The following is a 12,188-nucleotide window of genomic DNA, read 5'->3' on the forward strand; positions in this document are numbered from 1 at the left end:
GTTAAGGTATGTAAATTGTCTATCAAATGTAGAAGTTTTGTGTAAACACAGGTTACTGGAGCTGGAATCACAGATGCAAACATCTTCAAGGGATACATTGTCTCCTAACTGCACCTGGTGGGTCAGTTGGACCCTGGCGTCTTCTACTTCCACAGGATTGCTGCCCTTGTGGCAATCAGAGCCTGGTGTTGCCTGATATTTCCTTTTTAATCCAAGGGGAAAACTATAAATCCTGATACGTGTGTAAAATCTCCATCTTTAAAGTATGTTTCAGAATAATTTTGTGGGCCAGTCAGTTCATACTGGCTACTTGCTCTGTGACTGTTTCGTGTCTGTGTGCTAAGTCGCTTCAGTCATGTCCTACTTCTTTGCGATCCTATGGACTGTAGTCTGCCAGCTTCCTCCATCCATGAGTTTCTTCAGGAAGCGGGCTGCTATGCCCTCCTCCAGGGAATCTTCCTAACCCAGGAACTGAACCCACATATCTTAAGTCTCTCTGCACTGGCAGCCAGGTTCATTACCACTAGCGCCACCTGGGAAGCCCCATAAACTGTTATGTTGTCTCTAATTTACTTGATTGCTAACACTCCTCAAATCTCAATGTTAGCATCTTTAGTTAAGAGTATTTATTGTACTGAGTATATCAAATGTAGTCCAATCTTGTAGTAACCAATTATTTGTAATTATTTCCACGATGAGGGTTTTTCTCTTCAGGTGGCCAATTACTTCCTATCAAATTATCACTGAAAACCATTATTTTCATTTCCATTTGTAGACATCTCAAGACTTTATTTCCATTCGGTACAAGTAAATGAAAAGGAAATAATAACAGCCAATGCAATTATGACTGTGATCTTATCTGTCTGGATTGATTAGAAGTCCTTACTCTAATCATACAAACTCTTTATTAATGTTAAGTTTATTAAAACCTAAGTTCAGATTTAGGTTTTTCTTTAAGGATTTCATTCATTTTATCTTTTTATTCTATAAGATGGCAGGAAATGCAAGATAGGGAAACCAAAGGAAAGCCTATTTACCAAAGGGACCTAGTCTTCCCTGCAATTTGGCTTCACCACACTGATCTCTGTTAAAACCCTTTCTCCATTTATCAAAACTCTGTCTCTGGTGAATTACAGTGAATTACAATGGAGTGTTGCTAATTCATACTAACGATGGGGATATCCAGTGAGATTATTGAATTCTAAGAATTAGTGAGTGAGCAAAAAAGAGTATAAAATGACAATAAATGGAGGCCACTGCATCACAAAAGTGTCCTTTGTTCATTTGTTTTCTTCATTATAAGCTAGCACTTAATTAATTACGCTAATGTATCATTGATACTAGTACAAATTATGTCTCTAGAGTTTTGCAACATTAAATATTAGTTTAAAATTAGGTGTAAGTTTATTTGGCAGTGACTTGAAATAAAGCATTGGCAGAAAGACAAGATGAGATTTAAATTGGTACTAAGTTCACAAAATTTCCATTTAATATGGTACTCTTTTTTTCAGCCTTGGCATCGGTCGTTGGTATTAAATATGCTTTTCAATTGGATCACTTCTCTAGGAAAGGGCTACCCACTGTTGAACACTGAACTACTAAAAGGAATGGCTGCTGGATGTTTACAAAGAATTAGGGTGGTTGATCCTCCAAGTATTCCCACGAATGTCTCAGGGGAAAACCACTCCCTCCTCCACCGTGAATTTTTGAGAAAATGAAAGACAAAAGATTGGATGGAATGTCATAAAAATATCATTAACTTCTTTTTAATGTTAAGCATTGGAGACCTCCTTATGTTCTAGGTGATGAAAATGCAGATGAGGAGACGCAGAGAATGAGGCCCCGCAGAGAGGTCTCAGTTGCATGCTATTTTCAATCTAGCTCCTTGGGTGCTGAGGGACATCTCACACTCCTTCTCTGGTTTTGTTATTTGTCATTTCTTTATTGTTTTAATGAATAGGCTGTAAGACAGTATATACTTGGATGTGAATTTATTTTCTGCTCACTCTGTGTCTACATCACCCAACAAAGTTCACTATCAAATTGAGCAAATTGTATTCATTCAGTAAACATGCTTTCAGGATGGAATACTTATATGATAACATGAGGAATCCCAGATTCAAAGGATACAAAGCTGTGAACCTTTCCTTTAGGGAGCTCACATTCCTGAGAGGGAAAAAATAAAAGTAAGCAAATCAATACGGTAGAATGTCATTGATGGAGAGTAAACTCAGATTGCCACGAAAGCTCAGTTATGAAGCTGTGAAAGTAAAGCAAAGTTGACCCAAGATAGTAAAGTTATGCAGGGTCTCCAGATGGAAATGGAACTCAAGAATGAGGGAAAGTAAGTAGATAGAGAAGGCTGGGAAAATGTTTAGGGAGGTTGACCCAGTTCATCATGAAGTGTCTGTGTGTGCTCTTTCACTCAGAAGTATCCAACTCTTTGCAACCCCAGGCATGGACAAGGATTCAGCATATGTATATGCTCAGTTGCTTCAGTTGTGTCCAATTGTTTGCAACTCTGTAGGCTATAGCTCACCAGGCTCCCCTGTCCATGGAATTTTCCAGGTAAGAATACTGGAGTGGATCGCCATTTCCTTCTCCAGGGCATCTTCCCCACCCAGAGACTGAACTCACATCTGCACTGCAGGCAAATTCTTTATCATCTGAGCCACCAGGGAAGCAGTGAAGCCAGTGCTACGGAAAACAAACATAGGGAAGCAAAGGTAGCAAATCTCAGTGTAAGTCTACTCTATCTCGGGGTATCATAGAGTTATGTAGAATTGTGGCTTTTAAAAAATCAGTTGTGCCAGTTAAATGGTTTTTTCCCTGTAACTTGGATTTTCCTCTTCCTGAAAGTACCTTAACTACCCAAAACCTACTCGAGCCAATGACAGTCCTGTTACAGGTAGAAAATTAAATGACCTTTTCCAGTCTGTTCGTTTTTATGATTCCCTCTCATCCTTAGTTTATTAAGAAAATATCAGGCCTGCAAACAGCAGGCTAATGACTGAAGAAAAATGACAAAAACGTCACAAGAGTCAAATGACTTCTCCACGGTCTCCTGACAGCTCTTCTGCTTTCCTCTGTTGCCTGCCTGTCTCTAGCTGCCAAGAATTTGCTGTTTGCTTCTCACTTCTCTCATCCAATCCATACTGAGAAGATAACATGCCCAGCAAGCTCTAGCTCAGAAAGTGAACATCAGCGAACATTTCTCTATGAATAAAAATAACCTGTCTATGCAGAGTGGTCTCTGCTCTCCAGGGCTGAAACTGGGGTGGGTTGGGAATTCTTCAGCCTTCTGGTCCTGGGATTCAGCTAATGGCTTTGGGGTTTTGCACAAGCCACATGCTGTTGCCTTTAATGTTGCCACTGTGGATGAGAACTTGTCATGATAGATAATATTACATAGTTATTCCAAAGCTGCTTTCTGGCTAAGTGACAGCATTTGACAAGTCTCTAATATTGACAGTAGTGGTGACTTCTGAGTGTGGAGTGTGCTATTTATTTCAGGTAGAAAGAGAGCAGAGAGTTTTAAATAAAATAAACATGTATAAGGAAATGTGGTTTCATGGAGTAAAAATGTCAGGGGAGCCTGAAAATACCTACTCTGCTGTTTTCTATCCATGGACCATTGGGCAAGTTTAAAGACTCAGTATCTGCCTGTAGAATGGAAATGCTGATAATGTCCACCTTGAGTGTGAATCAAAATCACATTATCCAATGAGCCTAAGTGTCTTGTGTGACATCACGCTCACTGTAGAAATAATCGTATATCTATTAATTGGGATTCCCGCCATGCCCATAACCTTTTCTAAGTAAACAGCTATAATTGAGCACTTAACTGAGAATCCTCAGGCAACATTGGTTCTGCGATAAGGCTTAGTTACCTTGGCCACAGATGATTATACCATCTGACAGACTCTTGCTTGAGTCCTGAAAAAAATCAGAGAGTTGGTAGTCAGGACTGAAACTAAAAGAATTTACAGAGAGAGAGGCTATGACGTTAGGGTAATGGCATGAAGAATTGCTGAGGTTATAAGAAAGGAGCTACTGCTGCTACGGCTAAGCCGCTTCAGTCGTGTCCGACTCTGTGCGACCCCACAGACGGCAGCCCACCAGGCTCCCCCGTCCCTGGGATTCTCCAGGCAAGAACACTGGAGTGGGTTGCCATTTCCCTCTCCAATGCATAAAAGTGAAAAGTGAAAGTGAAGTCGCTCAGTCAGGTCTGACTCTGAGCGACCCCATGGACTGCAGCCTACCAAGCTCCTCCATCCATGGGATTTCCCAGGCAAGAGTACTGGAGTAGGGTGCCATTGCCTTCTCCAATAAGAAAGGAGAGTGTAAGCAAACTGGCAACGTTTAGAAAGATCCAAAGATGGGAAGAATCAAAGACTTCGTGGTGAGGATAACAGACAGACCTAGAGAGAAGCAGATTGTTTAGAGGAGCTGAGTTGCAGGAATAGTAAAGTGTAAGTTTGAGACCAGTGAACCTGTCGGCAAAGTGTCTGGCAACTTCCAGTAGATCGCCTGGAGTCAGCAGGGCCAGAGAGGAGACTGTATGGTAGAATTATTAATGATAGAGTGCTGGAACCAGAGTTTCTGGGATCGAACCCTATCTATCACTTACCAGCTATGGGGTACGAAGAAGTGATCTTCTTCTTCTTCTAGAAAATGGACAAACATCAGGACTCACCATTAGTTAGTATGCAAGATAAATAAGTTAATAATTGTGAAGGTTTAGAACACCCCCACTGGCACATAGTTTTCAATAAGCAAACATTAGCCATTCTTAGCTATTATCAACTATGCCTCAGCTACCTTAAAACTGACATATTTAGCAGCCCCTCCGTATCAGTATAACTCCTAGTTCCCTTATGTCCAAATGTATCTTATAATTAATATCACTGTCACTCAAAAGAGCCTACTTAAACATCTATAGTCATTTTTATTTGAAGAACAAGATAAAAAATAAGAGAGGCAAAAAGGAGATAAAATGTTAAATACAGCAACAATGGTTATCACTTTCGGTGTCCTAAGAATTTTTATGTGATTCATTCATTCACTTATTTATATTTGTTCATTCATTTATTCATTTTTCAAAGATGTATTAATTTCCTGAAGTGAAGTGAAGTGAAATTGCTCAGTCGTGTCCAACCCTTTGCGACCCCATAGACAGTAGCCTGCACCAGTCTCCTCTGTCCATGGGATTTTCTAGGCAAGAGTACTGGAGTGGGTTGCCATTTCCTTCTCCAGGGAATCTTCCTGACCCAGGGACCAAACCCAGGTCTCCCGCATTAATAGACAGATGCTTCACCGTCTTGAGCCGCCAGGGGACTTCAAATTCAGTAAAAACAAAGCAAAACAAAACAAATGCAGCCCCTGTATTTGTGGAGCTTTACGATCTAATGGCATTAAGCAAATATTGAAGAAGGATCATTTTTAAGCTGACATGTGAAGATGAAAAATCTGTTTATTCCCTCACCTCATTTAGATAGTGATTCAGAGTCATCTTTTTGGTAAGTTCTCGTCTAACCAACATTATTAGGAAAAGCCAGGTAATATGACAGCAAGTTAACAAATTAATATTGAAGACATAATACAGCAAATATTTATTCCTCGTGTTATGTGTCCAAATTGGATTGATCAGGCATCTTATATCTCACACAGTTACTGAGGCTGATGAAGGCTCGACCACCTTTTATTGGCATCATCTGGAGCATGCAGGCTCCATGGTCTCAGTGGCCAAGGAAGGATGGCCGTAAAGAATGTGAAACTTCTCTTTAATTCCTCACTGAAGTAACTATTATCACTTTTACCACTAACCCATCACTCAAAACTAGTGACATGATTCCATCTGTGACAGACCAGAAAGACTTCTCAGGTACCAGGGAGCACAGAGAGCTAGTGATCTGTACTGTGGCTCCAACCTTAACCCTCCTATCTTCTTCTCTGTGTTTTTTTTTTTTTTTTCTTTAGTCTTTTCTACCACCTGACAAGCTAGGTTAAGACTATCTCTTCTGACTAGATTATAAGCTTTAAGAATGAAAGCATTCTCATTTGTATTGTATGCTGGCACCTCCCTAGCACCTACAACAATCCTTAGCACAGAGAAGGCACCTGATAAATATCTGTTACAGAAATGAATAAATGAATGTAATTAGTGAGAATAGATGGTAAGTAAAAAAGGTAAAAAGCATTAAAACAACCCTGAGACAAGCAGGAACTTGTCTTGTTCAAGCAAGCGATAAAAACCAACCTGGCTAGAGCAGAATGGGTAAGAAAATTGGTCCAATGTTTACATGCATTTCTCTAATGCTTCAAAGACCCTTGATGAGAATTCTTTTATTTTTAGGAAACAAAAACTGTAGCCCAGGAAAGTAAGATCACACAGCTGGTCACACAGCTGCCATTTTGAAGAAGTAAGATTCAATCTGAGTTTATACATTGTCCACTCTACCAAAGAAAGGATACTTCTATGTCCACTCAAACCAACCTATAAATGCAGGTATCTAGATCCATAAAATCACTGCTATGTGGCCAACTAAGAAAAATATGGACAACTCAGTTAGATACACGTCAATTCAGGCACCTCCCTGTAGTAATACTGGATAGGTGTGACATGGTAAAAACATGTTCTAGGTCCTAGAAACTCATACATATTTTTCTAAATATACATGGCACTAGAGGTAAAGAACCTCCCAATGCAGGAAACATAAGAGACACAGGTTTGATACCCGGGTCAAGGAAGATCCCCTGGAGGAGGGCATGGCAACGCATTCCAGCATTTTGCCTGCAGAATCTCATGGACAGAGGAGCCTGGTGAGCTATAGTCCATAGGGCTGCAAAGAGTTGGACATGATTGAAGTGACTTAGGCAACTTGACATACACACACACATACACTCACACTAACTACAGCTAAAAACTTAAAATTGAAACCAGACGCCTGAAATCAAATTAGTTTCTTGAATCCAGTAAAATAAACCAGTTTTAAAAAGTTGGAAGAAATAAAATCACCCACAATTAGCAAAAGTACTAAGAGTAGATGCATAAAGCTGTTATACAAACTACATAGGAGGAAATTTAATATTGAGACTAGGAATTACCCACAAAGAAACACTGATATCCTTTTTTAAACTTTCCAGAAGTCATAAGTCAGAAGCAAACCCAAAATTGGCAACTATAGGCCACAGTTGGAATGGTCTTTGACATTTTGGTCTCTCTCATATCTAAGTAAAAATGTTGCCTTTTCCTACCTGATCTTGGGTATAGCTCTTTTTTTGCCACTCAACTATTGTCTAAAGATTTATATTAGCACATTTCCTTCAAGTCTCCTTTCATTCTATTGACTTTGTGTAACCAAGGATTGGATGATTAGCTGAAGGCAACCAACCTTGCCTGATTGCCACCCAGAATGGGAAAAGCAAGACAGAGTCGATGATGTTTGAGCATCAGTGCTGATAACCACCATCAACTTAATATCTTGTATTGGGTGCATTCATTGAAAAAGAAAGTAAGAGATCCGTAACTGATTTGTTTGATATAAGAAAGAGCTTAAAGGCACAATATCAGCTATCCCTAAAGAAAAGAAGGGGTTTTCATTCCCTGAGCATAGCCCTTGAATGTGGTATAACTTGGACCTTTCCTATTCCTACTATTAAGGTGAGTGAGTGAAGTCGCTCAGTCGTGTCTGACTCTGCGACCCCATGAACTGTAGCCTACCAGGCACCTCCATCTATAGGATTTTCCAGGCAAGAATACTGGAGGCCATTAATGTAATGACCATGATTTACTGACCACATGAATATGATGCACTGAGCCAGAGGAGATACAAGCTGATCTTGGTCCATTTAGCTAGAGAGAAACACTCCAGGACTATATCTTTTCTGCTCTTGCTACTCACAGGAAGTCCTTGGCCTGATTGCTTCCTGGTTTGTCTCACCCTGTAGACTGCCAACATCTGCTAGATCACCAAAAAAGCAAGAGAGTTCCAGAAAAACATCTATTTCTGCTTTATTGACTATGACAAAGCCTTTGACTGTGTGGATCACAATAAACTGTGGAAAATTCTGAAAGAGATGGGAATACCAGACCACCTGACCTGCCTCTTGAGAAACCTATATGCAGGTCAGGAAGCAACAGTTAGAAGTGGACATGGAACAACAGACTGGTTCCAAATAGGAAAAGGAGTACATCAAGGCTGTATATTGTTACCCTGCTTATTTAACTTCTATGCAGAGTACATCATGAGAAACCCTGGGCTGGAAGAAGCACAAGCTGGAATCAAGATTGCAGGCAGAAATATCAATAACCTCAGATATGCAGATGACACCACCCTTATGGCAGGAAGTGAAGAGAAACTAAAAAGCCTCTTGATGAAACTGAACGAGGAGAGTGAAAAGTTGGCTTAAAGCTCAACAATCACAAAACGAAGATCACGGCCTCTGGTCCCATCACTTCATGGGAAATAAATAGGGAAACAGTGGAAACAGTGTCAGACTTTTTTTTTGGGGGGGGGGGGCTCCCAAATCACTGCAGATGGTGATTGCAGCCATGAAATTAAAAGACGCTTACTCCTTGGAAGGAAAGTTATGACCAACCTAGATAGCATATTCAAAAACAGAGACATTACTTTGCCAACAAATGTCCGTCTAGTCAAGGCTATGGTTTTTCCATGGTCATGTATGGATGTGAGAGTTGGACTGTGAAGAAGGCTGAGTGCCGAAGAATTGATGCTTTTGAACCATGGTGTTGGAGAAGACTCCTGAAAGTCCCTTGGGCTGCAAGGAGATCCAACCAGTCCATTCTAAAGGAGATCGGTCCTGGGTGTTCTTTGGAAAGAATGATGCTAAAGCTGAAACTCCAATACTTTGGTCACCTCATGCGAAGAGTTGACTCATTGGAAAAGACTCTGATGCTGGGAGGGATTGGGGGCAGGAGGAAAAGGGGATGACAGAGGATAAGATGGCTGGATGGCACCACCGACTCAATGGATGTGAGTTTGAGTGAACTCTGGGAGTTGGTGATGGACAGAGAGGCCTGGCGTGCTGCAATTCATAGGGTCACAAAGAGTTGGATACGATTGAGTGACTGAACTGAACTGTAGATGCTAAAGATTGTAAGGGCTAGAAAAACATACACACACACAGAACCACCCTTGTAGATTGGCAATATCAGGCACAGGCTGGTCCTAGGCAGAAAATAACATTGGTCAACAAAATCCTGATGTTCCTGAGTATTTAGAAATTACAGAGGATAGATGCTGTGTTAATATGCACTAAAAATAAAAACTACTGAGTTGCAGGACCTCCACCTCCTTCTATGAGGACAGCATCTCTCAGACAGTTATTCATACAAGCAAATGCCCTTGGTAGACCACACACAAGATTCCAAGTTTCTTTCACTACTGCAACTACTTAAAAACTAGGCAGGGTCTCTAGAAAGGTAAGAGGAAAAGAGGTGCTAATATAAAAAATATCTGAAGTTTAGAGATGTATAAAACATTTATAAGTAATATGCATAAAAATGGATTGAAAGAATCCCTTATTCTTTCTACCCATAGATCCCTAAGGACTTCAAATATAACATTCTACTAAGTTCATCTAGCAGCAAAATCAAATGATTAAATGAAGATCACTGTACTTGCCTGGTGGTTACCTGCAGTGGGAGGAGTGATCAGTTGCTGAGTAATTCTCAGAACTTAAGGATCTCAGTACTTTCGGGTTGTGTTATTTTTTTTTTTTTTCTAATCATGAGTCATAACCCATTCTCAGGCTTATTGAGCAAAATGAAAGGAAAGTGTATTGAGAAAGAAGTTGAAACAAGGTGAACATTCTGAGTAAGTCCAGGGCTATGACGTGGCTGTACACAAAAGTACAAGCCTGAGAAAGCAGACCGATCTATGGAGAATGTGAAGGCTTCCCAGCACTGGAAGGTCTAGGTGTGGGTACCAGCCATTTACAAGCATTTTCTACCACTGGGCTGTCTGATACCATGAGAATTTGCAGTTCTCCTCCTGAAAGGAAGATGGCCTTGACTCATGAAACTTTTACATAGCCGCTCTTCACTGAAGAGAATCCTGGGGCGGGGGAGCTGGCCTCACCTGTTTTGGGTACAAACATCCTAGAGTGAGCACCCAGGGTCACATTAAACACTTCAGCTCCTCTGGCCACACCATGTCCCTGGGCTAATATCTGCCAGTGAGTTGAAGGAAAAAAGTTACCAAGCAAAGACAACCCTGCATGGCTGAGGCAGCCTCATCAATATAGTTCATTAATTAAAATAAAACCTGACTCTGAGTTGTCTTTTTTTTTTTTTAACAAATTGATTGAGATGTAATTTATACTGGTTTTGTTTTGTTGTTGCTTTAAAAAAATGATTCCAATGCTGCATTCCATAAGGACATTTCATTAACCAGTTGAATTTAAGTGATTTAATTGATGTAGTTAAAGCATTCAGTTTGCTGATAAAAAATAAAGTGGCTCAGGGCAAACATACTGTCATATTGTTATTATTGAATGCGGACTGCAAAGCGCTGGCACCGGAGATGCTGCAGAGCACACAGTTAGACACGGTCTGTGTCCCAGGGGCATGCAGTCCCAGCAAGGTTGTTATATGGTATTCATTGCAATTTGATGAACTTCATTTATCTAGACAGCCACTTATTTAGGATGAATTGGAACCTACTGAATCATCTTAATTCAGAGGCTTCTACTGCACCATGGGTCTGCAGCAGCTATTAAACTTGGGAAGATTTGGCGGCCATGACACAATGAATGTATTAGTCCCACAGAATTGTCTGGGGGTGATGAATCATCAGCTTTATGGACAGGTGTTGGGCGATACCCACTATCACCTTTCTTCCCCCTTAGGTTTTTAAGTATGATATCAGTACTGCAGTCACTGTTACTCATCTTCCCCAATAAAGAAGTTATCTGTCACAGTTGATGCTATTTCCCCAATAGCACAATCATTCAATTCTTAGGGAAAAAAAAATCACACAGTCTGAAACCCTGATATAAGATGAGGGTTCCCCTAGGCACTGAGTTCTCTGAAGCGACGAGTTAATGAGGAGAGCAGAGTTCTGTCTGTAGCAGATACAGCCACTTTATGGCATCCTATTACTAATTGAGAGTAGGAACTCCCATAAACTATACTTAGAGGATTTATTTGGATTCTTCTCAAGACCAACAGAGGAAACATGCAAATAGAGACTTGTATCTAGAGTGAATTCAATTGCTGAACAATTGTACATTCTATTTATAGACTAGGATTTTTCGAAGACTAGCGCTATGTAAAATTTGAATAAAAATCTTAGGATTATCATTCTCCAAATTCCTGGCTGCTTTCTAAATTCAGTATCAGAGACTTTTATAACTTATAGACCAAGTCTATGTTGTCTTTGATGATTAAAGCTTAAACTTGGAAACTAAAATCTCAGTGGTAGACTCTAATCCCAAAAAGTCACAGCAGCTTTTAATAATTTCAGGCTCAAAACACAGTAACGGCACTATATCAGTCAGGGTTCTCCAGAGAAACAAATGGAAGAAACACATATATCATGTATCATTATAAAATGTATATGACACAGTATATAATAAGTTAATGATTAACTCACATATATGATTTAATTTAAGGAATTGGCTCAGATGATTGTGGACATGGCAAGCCTGAAATCTGAATTTGGAGGACAGGCTGGCAGGCTGGAAACTCAGGCAGGATTTCTTAATGTTCACATCTTGAAGTGGAATTCCTTCTTGTCCAGTAAATTTGCTTTTGTCCCATGGCCTTCAACTAATTCCAGGAGGCCCACCCAGATTACTGCTGCTCCTTCTGATTGTAGATGTCAATCACATTTGCAAAACACTCCCATAGCAACATCTACCTGAGTGTTTAACCAGACAACAGGGCACAATAACCTAGCCAAGGTGACATGTAAAATTTAGCCATCACACACATCAGCACTGTTTGTTGATATCTATGCTGTGAACTTCATCAAACAATATTTAGTAAACTGGCACATACAAAACCAACAAGATCTGTGTTCAATAAAAATGGATGATCTAAGTTTTCCATATTACAGCTTCAACAAAGTTATTTGGATTCAGAATACATAATACTTTTTTGAGAGTAGGTGATGTGAATAGTTCTGCTGAAAGACCATTTCTTTTGTTTTTGTAAACTCAGT

Source organism: Capricornis sumatraensis, chromosome 7 (assembly GCF_032405125.1).
Source record: "Capricornis sumatraensis isolate serow.1 chromosome 7, serow.2, whole genome shotgun sequence".
NCBI lineage: Eukaryota > Metazoa > Chordata > Mammalia > Artiodactyla > Bovidae > Capricornis > Capricornis sumatraensis.